The sequence below is a fragment of the Athene noctua genome, chromosome 2, assembly GCF_965140245.1.
Source record: "Athene noctua chromosome 2, bAthNoc1.hap1.1, whole genome shotgun sequence".
Classification (NCBI taxonomy): domain Eukaryota; kingdom Metazoa; phylum Chordata; class Aves; order Strigiformes; family Strigidae; genus Athene; species Athene noctua.
This window is the reverse complement of record NC_134038.1, coordinates 77,585,539-77,602,243: the sequence shown is the minus strand read 5'-3', so window position 1 is coordinate 77,602,243 and position 16,705 is coordinate 77,585,539.

Genomic DNA, 16,705 nt, shown 5'->3' with positions numbered 1-16,705 from the left:
AAAGTTTATATTTTGAACTATCTTTACTGATAAAGAAGAGTTCATGAAAGTGATTCTATCAGTTTCTCTTGCTAATGGAAACCCAGCACAGGACTGTGACTACTAGTTAGTCTTCTGGCTCCCCAAAGTCCATCTTGAAAGACACTTCCCCTTGACTTCTACATCCACAGATCCTCTAGAGATTTTTTCCTACTGTTCAAGTACACAGACAGATTAAGTTCATTTTCAGAGAGGGCATAATTGATATTTTAAATGAAAAGAGTTGTACTTGCTATTAAATTACTACTATTTTTAGATTTAAACAGAGAAGATGTCATGCTATAAATTATTCAATAGCAGTTAAATAGAAACAATAGGGCTCACAGAGGTTTTAAGTTGCCCAGAATTGGAGTCTGATTTGTCCCAAATGCAGAAGAAGCAGAAACAATATTTTTGAAATTAATTCAGATACAAGATTATTCAAATAATATATTAATCTTAGATTTATAGCTCATAATCCCAGCAGTTCCTTCATCCTTTCACCATTTCATATTTAGCTTGACTTTCTTCTGTAGCTCTTAGCAGCTAATACTAAATATTCTTAATTCATTAATGTCCCTAATATTTAGACTCAATGGAATTATTTCAGCTTCTTCATTGGCCCATATAATTCATTGGCCCATTAGAATTGATCATTCCTGATATAAGCATATTTCATTAATCAAATTAAAAATCAGACATATCCATGCCCATAATAACTTAGATATGATCTATTATCTCTTTAGTCACAGCAAGTGATTTCTAATCGGTTTACTCCATATTTATTTTTATTTTTTCATTTCAGTGTGTTAGGGTAAGTAGCAAAATACGTAATGTCATATTGCAAGATTAAAAGATAAGAGATGAATACTACTCCTGATTTTATGCCTTGTAACTTGAGGATCTCCCTCATATAAAGCATGTTGAAGTTACATGAAACTTAACTTTGAAATTCTTCTGCTCACAGCAGAACTTGGGACAAGACGAATTTCAGAGATGCTCTCTAAATGTCTGGCTTCACTGTTCATATCGGTGAAAAAAGCCATTCGAATGCGATGCTCAAATCTATGTTGATAAGATGCATCAACACCACCAGGAGCAGATAGACCTCAGAACTTGCTCCTGCCCAGCCAGTTGCCTTGATAGAAACTAGTTCCTACCCAGAAGTGTTATGTTAATCCAGTGCTTAAAAGTATCTAGAAAGAGCTCAGGACCATCATTTTGCTCTGACTGGTACAAAGTCTCTTGCCTATTGCTCTCCTATTCTATCAGGTGGTTACATTGATTGAGAAGTTCATAAAATAACAGACGCTGGGAGGGACCTCTGGAGGTCATCTATTAATCCACTGCCAGCCTCCCCCAAATGAGTCAGCTTAGATCAGGTTGCTCAGGACCTTGTCCAGTTATGTTTTGAATATTTCCAAAAATGGAAACTCCACACCACCTTTGGGCAGCCTGTTCCAATGTGTGTTTGTGTTTGACAGATGAGGCTGACCCAGGCAGTCTGAAGCCATAGGTGGACCCTATGTAGTCCAATCAGTACTTTACACAGGAGGTGGTCCTTTTGTAGAATTCTAGTTCGTTGTAAAACACTGGTACAGTGCTACAAATGAATGAAAATTTCATAAATTTAAGTTCCAAACTTTCAGATTTTGTCATATATATAATTTTTATTCCTTCAAGTCAAGGCAGAAACAGCACTGTTTAAATAAAAGCAACAAAATTTACATTTACTCCACATCTCAGCACAGCCATTTTCTTAGCTCCTGTCTGTGAATCTAAACCATGCTGATACATTAGAGATTATTCTTAATCAAGGCTACAGGACTGCATTGAAAGGGTAAAGTACACATTTTCCTTTTCTGGAGTTAGTGCAACCATGTTATTGAAAGGATTGTACTTGAACGTGATGAAAGTAAAACAAGACCTGAAGAATTTCTAAAACCTTCCCAATTGTGAGTCACCACAGAGAATTTACCAGCATCGTTTTGTTCTCCAGTTTTTATACCACTCTTACAGGATGCTATTTTAGAAGCAGTTGGATATTTTACAGTGTGTTTTTTTCCCTGTGTTTTTTTTTGGTAAAACTTCTTGTTTGCCTGAAAGTACATAAACATTTTGAAGATAATACAAGGATGCTTTGTACTCAGATCATCTAAATGATGAATTCCATACCCTGAAGATTACAGAGAGGCACTGAAATGAGACTATGGCTCTAGGAATTTGTATTTAGATGCAATAAACCCCCTAGAAATACAAGCTATCAGAGTTATGTACTTGTGATTCTTGTGCATTGCACAAGGAGAATTGGGCTCTTCACCAAATAGCCCAAAATCCAGCACATAGACCGAGGAACTCTTTAAAGTTAATAACAGAATGAACAGATCATCTTTCTCCATGAATAGCATAAGGTACCTGAAAGGTCGCAGAAGAGCAATGCATATTTTTTTCCTCCTTTTTTTTTAAGAGGGATTGCTGAAAGTGCCAGTACAGTTCCTGAACACCTCTTCCATAACTGCAATTAAAGCATTGATTCAGTGGCTCTGAAACAACGAAGGGTGAAGGCCTCAGACTCACTGCCGTAAGTCATTTGCCCAGTAGCGGAACTTCTGGATTCTGATCTCTGCTAAAGCTTCTCTGTTCTCTGATGACCCTAAAGCTGTCTAACATAAAATTGGCTTAGAGATAAATAGAAGCACGGCTATTCTAGCTTGTTGTCCTATTGACTCCACAAATTTGGCATTATCTTCTGGCATTATATAAGTATTTATGGAATATACCTCCTCCCTACAGCCGTAAGACTTAGTTACTTTTGTGGGCAAAGTGAACTCTCAGCATCCCTAATCAGTGTGCAAGCCACAGGTTCATGACAGAAGGATGGACACTGACAACATTGTCTAAGGGAAAATTGAACACAGCTTGGGACTTCGCTGCTGTTCTTTCCAGTTTCAGCATCAGAATTCAACTTAGCCAGTAGATATCTTAGCAGATGCAGAACTTCAGTTGTAGCATATATAGAACCTGAAAGCTTATCTGGGAGATGACTGGTGGATTTCAAATGTTTTTAAGTTCAGCTAGCAACTGAGCAGACGTTTTCTCATTTCATGTCAAGCCTGACACCAGAGATTTATCTATATATTGTAACTGGCATTGAAGCCCTTTTCTGTATGTTGTCATTATTGCAATTACCACTGAAGTTGACAGGAGTTGCCCTTTTCTTATCACCAAATTCAATTCCTGCTAGAAGCCTTTTAATTAATTCTGATGTTCAGTAGACCAATCCTCAGAGAAAGGCAAAAGGGGCTTGTAAGATTTCATTTTGCCCATGCTTACTCCTACAGAAAATTATGACTCAGCAGGAGAAGAGGAGGCCAATATGTAGCACTGAATGATTCATTACAAATATTTCAGAATTCTGACAGCAGTTATCATTAAAGCTTTTATAAATGTATTTCCTGGAGAGAGTCCTGTGGTTCAGATCTACCAGTGTGGGCAGACTCGGTTTCACCCAAAACAAAAGTGGACAACAGCAGCTTCAAGCAAAGTTTATAATCTTGCAAATTTGTAACTTTCTATGAGATAATCTCAAGAGATTTTGGATTTATGTCCATTTTCCCAAGCTTTCAGAACCAGCAAATACAGACTGTATGTGTTTTGTAAATGCAAACCAAACACAATTCCTGGTGTAGTTGGGTGTTAGTCAAAGATCTGAAAAGTTATTGAGAACTAAGAGAAGGTAGTATATTTTTTATGAGAATAATTTGTACAGACAGAAAAACTAAGAAAATATTAAAATGCAGAAAACTTTTCTTTGTGTATTGAGCAGAAGGAACAAATTTTAAAGCTGAACAGAAGTTGAGCTCTTCCTCTTGTGCAAATCAAAATTATGCATGTCCTTATAACTGATCATTTTGCTATGACTGCTGAAGTTTTCTCTCTGAATCTCACTCAACCAAAAGAACAGTAGAACTCCTCTGGATGATTATATATTGTCCCAGTTAAAATCTGCAGCAGCTGAAACAATGGAGTGGCCGAGCACATTCATTTAAAAGAAAAACTGAAGCAAAAATATTTAATCTTGGATCACAAAAAGTGTAATTGAGGTACAATCTGAATACCGATAAGCATAATAGTGTCCCAGGTACCACCTGCAATTTCTTCACAGACACCAAGCTGTAGGTGATAACCTTCTTACAAGCACCTGCTGCCAGGGAGCTCACCCAGCAAAATATGTCTCTGCTGTGCATCGGCTTAATTTCAACATACACAATATTCAACAAAGTTGTCTTGAAAGGATGGGTCACTGTGGAGGGGCCCCAACAGTTCAGTCCTCCCACTGGGCCACCAGAGCTCAGCACTGCCTAATCCCCGATCATCAACACCATTCAGCATGTCCTACCTGCCGCCTAGATGTGTCTTTGGAGAAAAAAAACCAAAACTGTAAAGAAATGTGTGGACAGCATAACGTAAGTGTAGCTGAGAAACAACCTGATGATGAGTGGTAGGAGAAACAGCTGCATCTCTGGCTTATAGATCAGTTCTGGACTTACAAATCAGTCCACCTGTCTGAAATGAGACCCTATAGCTATTTCACCACAGGTCTACAGCATCTCTCACACTGAGCTGGATCTGATGCACAGCACCTTAGGTGCTTGAGTGATTTGTATCACTACGGCCTTCTATCTGCAAGTCTGTAGCCTTCTTGACATTCAGAGCATTGTAACCCTTCACACAGTTTCCTGGGCACCACTTTCCCTTGTTTTCGTCATGCTGTCGCTCGTGTGTATCTGTAGACATGGCCTTGCACCTGCAAACCCCAATACTCTTGTATGGTGGGTTCTCACGGAAAATGGTTGCCATCAGTGTAAGAATCATCCCTTCTTTCCCACTCTTCCTACGTCTTGATTGTAACTTTTGGTTTGCATCATGTGGAAAATACTGCCTGGAGTGAGGAAGAGAACCCATGTTTTTCTGGGTTTCCCATTTCTTTTGCATTGCTTGGCACAGATTGTTCTTTTTCTTCTTTTTGTCCTGACCAGGCTGCTGTACTGTGCCATGCTTCATTTTTCTTTCAAGAGGCTGGGGAAGGCCTTGCCTTTGGGAAGGTGATGTGTTGATTTCTGTTAAAGCCTTTTCTTTTAATAAAGACCAGGCAAAGTCCTCCTGTCCTGTTAGTGTTTTCAACTTGTCCAGGATGATCTGAAAAATTTGTCTGACCACATCTTTTGCAACATGATGTGGGGCTTAACTATTTTCAAACCTCTTTTCAAAAGTTGTATTGACTTTTGTGACCAGTACCCCCTGTTCCTGACCCCTAGTAGTATGGTTGGCATAACTAATGTAATTTTATAGAGCAAACGGCCATTCTCTGTAAACAAGATGGTCACACATCAGTCCCCTTTTCCCTCCTTATCAGGCCCTGAAGTTCCGGTGCACCAGAGAGATTTCTTCTTCCCCTCTCTATAGGCCTCAAGGTTCCTGGGCAGCAGACTGACTACTTCCCTCCTTACTGGCTTTGAAGGTCCCAGGCACCTGGCTGGCCAGCTTGTGCTGACCACAGACAGGGAAGCATAGAAGCATGCAGAGCTCCATCTATAACATCAAGCACTTACAGGTCCTAAGTGAGACTTGGACTGTAACTGCTGCTGGATGGCAAAACCTATGTTCCCCCTGTGGTCAGGGATGTGTTCACCATTCTCCAAGGACTGAGATGACTCCTGTTCTTTTACCTATTTTGAGTCTAGATTACAACTGTTATATTGATACAGCAAGTCAAGTATTGAGATTTGATCCAAACTGCAGAGGATCGAGGTGATTAGAAACAATAAACTAAGCTGCGCTATAAAATTCTGTGCTACACTGCTTATAAAATTGTGCTACACTGATTCTGCTTATTAAAATCCTGTGCTACTCTGATCATAAAATGCTATGCTATGCCGATCATAAAATTCTGTTAAAAAAACCCTTTAATTGTAACTACAACTTAGTGCTGTCATCATTCTGCCAAGGATCCCTAAAAGAACCTGTCTGTCCCTATAGTGCTAGGTTACCACTTTTTAAACAGGCTATATATATATACATATATACATACATATATATATCTCTTACATCAGACTCATATGTAACAGGAACACCCTAGAAATAAGAGAGACCCTTGCCATGGCTCTGTAAAAATTAATGTATGCTGATGGGTCCCCATCATTGTTTAGCATTGTTTACCACTATGATGACCTGTTTTCCTAAAATATCAGAGTCTTTTGGGGCCACAGATGTAACTTCACAATTATCTTCCAAAAGTCAAAGAAGACATGTTTGTTCTAAACAGTTTTTGAGTCTTTGTTTTAGTGCTGATCATGTTGGGGTGCTGCTGTTGGTTCACTCCTATCTCACAACATCCAAGTGCATGGCCAGGCAAAGATCAGGTTTGGGAGCCTTGACCAACAGAAGTAGATGGACCAAATTCTCTCCTGAAAAGGACTATTCAGAGAAGGAGCTGCCATTCTCATAGCATCACTTATTGGCTCTTCCTCCTTTGCAACCCCTGAAACCTCAGATGGGTTTACTGGGACAAAGCTTGTTATTGTGCACACGGTTCTCAATAGCTGTGTTGAAGACCGTGTATGATAAACAGTGTAATGTCAGGAACCTGGTCTTGCAAGATCCTATCTCAGAGTATAACCTCAGACTTTGCTGGCAAAGACTTGGTTAAAATTGCCAGCACACAAGCTCCATCACCTTTCCCATGCTCTTCAAATGGAAGTGCTACTGTCAGAATCAAGCTTCCTATTTCAAGCATACAAAAGCTGCCATTGCATTCATCCTTAGAACTAGTTAACACACAGTGTGATAGGTTTCTCTTGGAGATACAGCAGTCACAACATCCCCTTGTACTTCCCCACACCTCCTAGGCTGGGGAACTGTTTTTTTTAACTCTTTCCAACTTCACAACTGTGTTATGAGCTTTACTAGGCTGTAATTCCTCTGCTTTTTCTACCTCTCCCAGTCTGGCAGCAAGAGCAGGAGGAGAAGCAGCAGCCACAACAGCAGCAGTGCCAGGCAATATGTCCTCACAAAGAGTGTTGAGCTGAGACAGTCACACCTGGTGCAAAGCTCTCTTTTATGGCATGAAGTGGCGCAGTCATATCTCCTGGCGTAGTTACATGCTCTGAATTGACCAGAGAAGCAGTGAGGGAGAGATGTTTTGTGCTAGAGCATCATGTGAGTGACTGTCTATGCTGGTAAATTAAGTATGGCTGAGACCTTTAAGCCCAAAAGTCAATTTGGTGTGAGATGCCTCTGATGGCAAATTCTCTGTCCCAGACTCCCAACAAGATAACTACGTCCCACCTGCAAGTTAGTGTTCAAATAATGTAACCCCACACTGGTTACAGATACTACTGCAGGTCTCTCTCACCTGCCACAGCTGACGTTGGGCCCATGATGCAACACACTCCCTGCTGACTCAACTGCTGAAGATGCTTGAATCGGACACCCACCCACCACTCCTCAGGGGCAACTCTCCCCTTCCAGTGGGCTCCCTGTGGCCAGCTCAGACCCTAAGCTCAGAAGCTCAGCCATGCAGCAGAAGCAGCACATCCAGACCTCACCACCTGAGCACATGGCAGGCAGTGTACAGGTTGAAAACCGTCAACATCTACAATCCTCTTCATAAAGAGGCATCAGTAGGACAAGAGCACCTTCTGGTGGGGCCACACTTGGCATGACTGGGTCCACATACACAATGTTCACACAGAGAGGGCTATTATCTGAGATGGAGATGGCTATATCTGAGCAAGGAAGGAGACCTGGTGAGGAGTGCTGTGGCACCATCATTTTCTTTGGAGTCTTCTGACATTTGATGTGTCCTGGTTACCAAACCCACGATAGGCAAAGCCATGGTGGAGGTCGCTCCCTCAGACAACTGGGGCATTTTGCCAAGTGCAACTTCACAATTTTTTGCATGCTTGACTGGACTAACACTCATTTTGTGACTATGAGGCTCGTTTTAACAGGAGTACTGAATTCATGCACAATCACACAGTCCTAGGCACTTTGCCATCAGTGGTTATGAGGGCTGCCATTTCCTTAAACCTACAGGTGGGTCCTTTTTAGGTCTCAACAATTTCTTGCATGAGAAGATCCTGGAAAGAATTAAATTGGTACTTCACTTGCCTCAAGAGTGCTATTTTTCTACCATAATGCTGTGGGTGAGCTTGGCATGGCCTCAGGGACAACATGAGGGCATGGCAGGCCTCCTGGCATCATTCTGAAGGGCAGCATCACAGGCAGCATGCTGCACTACAGTGGCCTTCCCTTTGTAGGGAACAGCCAATGGCCAGTTATAACTTCCAAGCTGTAGGAAGGGAAATATTATCACATAAATAAAGAACTAATGTTACTTACAGTTAGCAGAGAGTGTGGACCAAACTAATGCCAGTTAATATGTTCCAGGGTCACTCTTTCATATGGTTTAGTTTACTCATATAAAAACAGCCATAAGGGCTGTTGCAGAGGTATCAAACCATGGTTCACTCCCAGTGGTGTTCAGTAAGGCTATGCTGTTTACTCTGGCAATGAACAAGATGAAAAGAAAATGGTGCACAGTAACTGGCTCAGGAGTGATCACTTCCTGGCATAAACCCCAATAACACTGCAGACTTAATTCTAAGAAAAAAAATGCTTGTTGCAAATAATGTTATATAATTTCACTCAGGAAAATTATGCTGTACAGAGAACTGACAAGCTTTCATTCACCCGACTGTATAAAAAATTATATTTTATAAAAAAGAGAAACACGAATTATGAATGGTTTAGGCTACCACAGGAAAAAAAAAAGATACATATATGGGAAATTAAGAGTTTGACTATGCTTTTTTGTAGTGTTTCTACTGAGACGAAGTATGTTGGTTAGCATATGACTAACTCTCATTCTTTCGGTATGGAAAAAAAGAGAAATTATATACCTTATTACCATACAGTATGTCTGTGATCGTGACTTCTAAGGCTGGAAGAAAATAGAAAAGAGACCTTTCTTAATCATTGCTTGGTGTTAATACAAAGGCACCAGAAGGAGCAGATGAAACAAACCGTTTAAGTTAATATACACTTGTCAAGCAAGGCAGTATGATGGCATGACTCCAGTATTTCAAAGGAAGAAAATTTTTTTGTTCAGTGAAAGGTGATATCTCGGTAAGACACCCAGCATAAAAATAGGAAATGAAGTTAAGAAATGCAAAGCTTTTCCATTCCTCTCCTCTTTTCTCCCTGCACTAAATTATTATGGAAGTACACAGAGGAGAAAGCAAGCCATAGCTTGTCATCAGAGCCTGACAAAACTAAAAATAACTTTTCTTTTATTGTCAATATACAATGACAATTTTCATAGTACTATTACATGTGTCAGCTCCCTATAAATATTTCTGTCCTACTATAAGTAAGCAATAGTTAGGGGAGAGAAACAAATTGAATGAAAACCTATCCCTTGCTCAACGAACAGTCAATGGAGTGTCAGCAATGTCATGTAGCAGATTCTGGATGACATGCATGTCAGTTCATTTGGATCTCTCAAATTTAAAGGGCAATGTACTTTGTATATCAATTTTTATTTCATTACCTCACTAGGTAAAAATGAAACAAGGGTTCAATCCCCTTTCAACAGACTAGTAAATTGATAATTCCCTAATCCATACCTCCATTAATTCACAAACTCAATACTTCACAAAGGTACTAACTCACAAATTCACATCCAATGTATATGTTGCTCTCACTTTAGTCTAATGGTGCTGCTCCCATCATACATCAGGCTTTAGCATGAGCTGTGCATCAGGCCAAAACCTGTGCAGGAATCAACTGAACACCCATACTCCATCACTTAGCATAGACCAGAAGTCTAGTAAATCCCATGCCTCAGTGAGTGGAGGTACTTTTACTCTTCTTGACTCATTGAGGGTGAAGGTAGGGGAAAGCTTTGAGCACTTTCATAGAGGTCTAGCATTACAGTTTGTTATTAGGTAACATACTTGGAGCATAGTGATGTTAGCAATAAATCTGGATATATAAACATACTAATAGAAAACAAATAAAATACAGAACAATACAATTACCAAAAGATGCAACATAAGATGCAATATGCCAGTTGCAGATGGTGCATAACCCACAAAAATGTCATACCGATGATGTCTAGCAGTTTGTTCAATTCCTGTTGCAATCTTGACAATCTGCTCATCAAAAATATTTCTTCAGTTTGAAAATGTACAACATCCCATACTGGTCCTATGGGTTCTGTCCAAGCTGTAAACCAATATTACACCAGCATCAGTATGAATTAGCTTTTTGGTTTCAATAAAGTCATTCTGTCATTACACAGAACATCACAAAGCAAATCCAATACATATACAACCCAGTTTTCACTTAAGTACAACCATGCAGTTATCATTCACTTAGCCTAAATAGCAGGTACCTGAGGTCATATTACTTGAACAAGGGTCTTGTATTATTAACTGTTCAGGGCAGTACTTTTCATGGTTTCCCCATTTTACACCCATGAGTATCAATTAGGTTACCTTTGTTATCCATGCATTTGGTCCCTGGAACTAGCAGCCACATTCTATTAGCTCCCCAATAATGGGGAGCAAGGCATATTGTTGAATGGGTTCTTCTTTACTTTCCCTATTTATGGTGCAGTAATAAATAGATCCACTCAACAGACTACTTTTGCCTACTACCCCTAACCTTTGATAAAATGGACTTTACAATACTGGCACCAATCCAGTAATAGGGTCCCTAACATAACAGATTCCCACCATGGATCCAATTGGCTTGTTCATATTAATTTATAATAAAGGTTTGCATGGTAACACAAGCAATGGCACTGATGGCATTAGAAGTAAATTTGTCAACTCCAGCATACATTTCCTTGAAAATCTTCTGGAGTTTTACAAGGGTCTGGACTGATACTCAAGGTATCCATAGTTGCATCCTTTCCATTTACTATATCCATGGTCTGACTATTTATAGCTTGTTTGCTTAATGGTGTTAGCCTGGACACTTTATTACTAGTGATTTCTAAATTGATAGAATCCAGTGCTCCTGTGCCCAATCCAACTGTTCCCAATTCCCTGGAAAGATCACTAACTGTGCAGGTTTTCCAATGGGACTTGAACCATTGTTCATATATAGGTACTTTCGATTGTGAGCAATGTGAATATACCTATGCTAATGTTGTCCCATCAAATCCGAATGTAAAATTCAAATATTTAGGAGGTAAAAACTGCAAATCTTCTGGGAAATCCTTGGATAACTATTACTGGTATAGTAGTGGTCATGAAAATCAGGGAAATTTAAAATTGCATGCTGCCCACAGTGGCACGCAAGCCATGACCTTGATGGTTAATTGGCTCACGGACTCCTACAACGAATTCTAATGGTTCCATTCTCAGCAGGCATCGCCATTCCTTGTTATCTGATATTTTTGCATGTGTATATTTGTGTAAGAGGAAAAAGTGAACAGGACCTTGTGGTGGTTTGACCTTGGTTAAATGCCAGGTACCCACCAAGTTGCTCTATCACTTACCCCCCTTCCTCCTTTTTTCTCAATAGGGCAAAGAGGGGAAGGAAAATAAGGTAGGTAAAAAAAAAACCCAAAGCAGTTTTAATATAAACAAAGTGAAGCAAAGATCCGCGTGCAGAAGCACAAAAAAGGAAATAGATTTATTCCCTACTCCCCACGAAGAGGCACTGTCAGGCTTTCTCAGGAATCAGGGCTCCGATACACGTAGTGGTTGCCTCGGGGGACCAAGGGTGACCCCACCCCCTTCCTCCTTTCTCCCAGCTTTATACTGAGCAGACGTCATACAGTATGGAATATCCCTTTGGTCAGTTGGGGTCAGCTGTCCTGGTTGTGTCCCCTCCCAAGATCTTGCCCATCCCATCCCACTTGGGGGGAAATATCAGAAAGAGCCTTGGTGCTGTGTAAGCACCACTCAGCAGCAGCCACAACACCAGGGTGCTACCAACACCCTGCCAGCTGCCAGCATAAAACACAGCACCGTGAGGGCTGCTATAGGGGAAAAACAATTCCAGCTCAGCCAGACCCGGTACAGACCTTCAATAGTATTGTGATCATTTTGGGGGGTTATGTCTCTTTTAGAACATATTAATTTGTCCACCCATCCAAGTCCAGGTTCCCAGATACAGATCTTGAAGCAAATTTAAGATTGGTACAGGCAGTCAGATGGATACCCTGATTCTTGCTACCCCACTGGCAGGTTTTGAATATATTGGGCCTCACACCCCACATCATGGAAGAGGTTACCATCATCCGTTGGTTTGTTTGATTATTGCATAGCGCATCAACATTTATCTAACAGTATCCTAGAGTTCCCAACACAAGGGTCAGAGTTGTTTGATATATGCAGGTTCCTGACTTTCTAGATGTTGCCAACACTCTCTCTGGTGGTAACACCTCACCACAGGGAGCGTTAATGAAGTTCCAGGGAATATTTAGTGTACTTGCTAGATGGACACATTCCATAGCATGCAAGTCAAATGGCAGTTCAAATCTTTCACTCATTCATCTGGGAGGTCAGTGGTTACTAGGAAGTAAGAAAGAAGACTTTTTTCTTCGATTGTATCCAAGCCTCAATAATGATGTCACTCCCATACTATCTGTAGTTTCCTATATTTCTTTCCCTCAAAAGGACTGCAAAGTAACCCAGGACCTTCCAAACAATGGAAGTTGAATTCTCACCTGATCTCCTGGATGCCACACTGAGGTGTTCAACACATCCCATTGGTGTTGGTTCAGCACAGGAGATTGTTCAAAACCTTTATACAGTGGATTACCAGTGACTGTCTGTCAGGATTTTAAGAACTGCATGGCCTCCTGTAAGTTTCTTCCCCAATTAGTGCCACCATTGAACCATTTGTTTTTTAAAGAAACCTGCTTCACCTTTCTCCTATACCATTACTCTGAGGTCAAGAGAGTAAGTGCAAAGTCCACTTAACTCCATGCTCAAGACACCATTCCCGTACTAATTTATTTTTAAAATGTGACCCATTATCTGACTGTATCTCTTGTAGCACTGGCTGTGCAGCAAACCATTGGTTTAGTCATGCTCCAGTTTGCAGTCTCAATGCAGTGCAGGCAAGGTAAACATTATCCAAACTGCTCACTACTTCAACTGTGGTCATAAGAAATTCCCACCCCTTGGAGGTACATTTCATGAGTCTGATACAGTCGACTTGCCCAGAACCCCATAGGACTTTTCCTTCCCTAAGGTTTGCTTGCTGTTGACTTTGGCCAAGAGAATCCTTAATTTCATTATCAAATCCACTGGTTGTCATTATATGATCTGTTTTCTTCTCAGTGATTGGCCAACCTTGCCTTCTGGATGCTAATGCAAGTCACATCATCCAGTGTGTTCAAATCATACATGCAGCCATTCAGTACTCCAGGCTACTATAATTTTCTGGTGTGCTGCCACATGCCCTATAATAATAGGATGACAGTTGGTAGTATCTTATATTTGTTCCCAATATTTGCTTCCCTATAATACATTGAGATATATGAGGAATTTGCCCAGTTTCCTGGACAGTGTGTAGCACTAGCCCATACAGTATAAGAATCAGTGTATATGGCTTGTACACCATGTCTAAGACCTAATATTATGGCATAGAGCTCCCCTAATTGAGCAGAACCTTCTCTTTGCCTAGTTACTACAGTTTCTTTGGCTACATATACAGCAGAAGCCATTCCCTGCCATTTAATCTGTATTTTGTGAGTATCAGTAAAACAGCCATCATCTCGTTGACAGGGGTTGAATCTAGAGGCATTCTAGATAGAAGAGCAAGGAGGTTCCATGTATTAAAAGGACATTTGTATACACTCCACAACTTCAGTAATTTTATTCTCCTTAGTTAAGCCATCTACAGTTTCATTATGTTAGATTTACAGTACTCACCTTTGTACAGGGGTCTTCCATGCTACACCTAAAGGTACTGGTTTACCAGCAAGCATAGGTTTAAGAATAGGTATTGGCAATGTAATTTTATGCTCCTTCTCTGGGTCAGGGTTTCAGTCAGTCAGTCCTTTGTAAGCTGTTAAGAGCATCTTTTCAAAAGTGGAATGATTGTGCTCTTCACTCGGCCAGATATACATATATACTGCACAACAGTGACCTCCTGTGGTAATTTTAATGTTTGTTTAGACAATACAGCATGAACAATGGTTGGACTGTTTAAAACAAGCACTAAGGGACTGAATGTATATAGTGGAGTCCCTGCTGGGTGGAAGCAAATCGCTCCCTACCTGCACTTGGTACATATCATCAAATCACAGCATCCCAGGGTTGGGATCCCCCTTGGAAGGGATCTCAAGGCTCATCTGGTTCCACCTTTCTGGCCAAAACCATGGTCTAGACAAGATGGCCCAGCACCTTGTCCAAACAAATCTTAAAACTGTCCAGTGTTGGGGAATCCACCACTTCCTTGGGGAGATTATTCCAATGGCTGATTGTTCTCATTGTGAAATATTTTCCTCTTGTGTCCAATCAGAATCCCCCCAGGAGTAACTTGCACCCATTACCCCTCTCCTTTTCCATGTCACTCCTTGTAAAAAGGGAGTCTCCATCTTCTTGTAGCCACCCTTTAAGTACCAGAACACGGTGGTAAGGTCTCCCCTAAGCCTTCTTTTCTCAAGGCTGAGCAAACCCAGTTCTCTCAGCCTTGCCTCACCTGTCAGGCTTCCCAGTACCTTGATCATCTTTGTGGCCCTCCTCTGGACCCTCTCCAGCCTGTCCACATCGGTTTTGTGTACCAGGGACCAAAACTGTATTCCAGGTGTGACCTGACAAGTGCTGAGTAGAGCAGGATAACGACTTCTTTATCTCTGCTGGTGATGTCCTTGTTGATGCAGCCCAGCATCCTGTTGGCTTTCTTGCTGCTGCAGCACACTGTTCACTTGAGCTTGCTGTCCAACAGGACCCTCAGGTCCCTTTCCGCAGAGCTGCTCCCCAGTCAGGGAGATCCCAGCCTGTGCTGCACTCCTGGAGTATGTTCTCCCAAGTGCAAGACCTTATGTTTGTCTTTGCTGCACTTCATAAGGTTCTTGTTAGCCCACTCTTCCAACCTATCCAAGTCTTCCTGCAGGGTGGCTCTCCCTTCCAATGTGTCCACCTCCCCACTCAGTTTGGTATCATCACCAGACTTCCATCAGAGTTCACTTGATCCCACCATCCAGATCGCTTATGAAGATATTAAGCAGCATTTGGGCCCAATATCAATCCCTGGGGGATCCCACTTGTGACAGGTTTCCTGTCTGAAAAGGAGCTATTTCTGACCACACTGGGTGTGTCCTGTCAGCCAGATCCCCACCCACTGCACAGACCACTTGTGTAGACTGTAACACATCAGCTTCTCTAAGAGGAGGCCATGGGAGGCCATTATTGAAAGCCTTGGAGAAATTCAGGTCGACGTGTCCAGCGCTCACCCCACACCAACCAAGCAGGTTACTTTGTCATTGATCATGTTTGTCAAGCACAATTTGCCCTTGGTGAATCCGTGCCAGCTTTTCCCAATCACATGCTTCATTTGACTTGTGATAATCCCCAGGCTTTGTTCCGTAACTTTCCCAAGGACTGAAGTAAGACTGATGGGATGATGATTTCCTGGATCCTCCTTTAAGCTCTTCTTGTAGTTGAAGGCAGCATTAGCCTTCTTCCAGTCTTCTGGGATGTCCCCTGATCTCCATGACTTCTCAAAGATTACAGAAAGCAGCCTTGTCAGCCAGCTCTCTTAACACCCTTGGGTGGGTAACATCAGAGCCCATCAATTTGTAGGGGTCAAGCCCCTGTAATAGTTCACACACCACCTCCTCCTTCACTGATGGTGGGTCTCTGTTTGTATCAACATGGATTTTTGTTCCCAAGGCCTGGGGCCCAACACTGCTGGTAAAGACAGAGGAGAAGAAAGTGTTGAAAACCCCTGCCTTTTCAGCGCTGTTGGTGACTAATCCACCTCTCCTGTTTAACAGTGGGCCAGTATTTTCCTTCTGTTTCTGCTTGTTGTTTAAGTACCTAAGAACCTTTTCTTGTAGTTTTTGACATCTCTGGCCAATTGTAAGGGACCGTGTCAGCTGTTTTGTCTCGGCATTGCTGTTGCGTCCTTACCATCTCCTGAGCCACAGGGTGGTGTGAGACTGTCGGACTGTGTCAACTGCCCGTTTTGACACTGCACTGTTGCCTAAACTGGGCCTCAGCATTGCACTGGTGTGAAGAAGTACACCCTGAAATATCTCAAAAAAACCCAGTGTCTGCCCAACACTGGTTGGTCTGCCCAACAACTACATTTTACATAACATCTACCAAGCTGCGCTTGTGTGCAGAGCCGGGGAAAGAAGTCAGAATGAAGAGGATGTGTAGAGGCTGAAGGCATCGCTGGCTGACCGCCCTGCTGGTACGACCACTGTGAACACCTGGGCATGTGCGTGTGGAAGAACACGGGACGGTGAATATGATAATGAGCTCCATGGAAATGGGCAGACTGATCGCAGGGCCTGGGATGATAAAAGGACTGTGTACTCTTCTCTTGAGGGATTCCCTCAACATCTGCACTGAGACCGAACCAACAGGACGCCACTGGATTCGTCGTGGTGGTAACTGATCTTGCTGCATCTCTTCTGTTTGCTTGC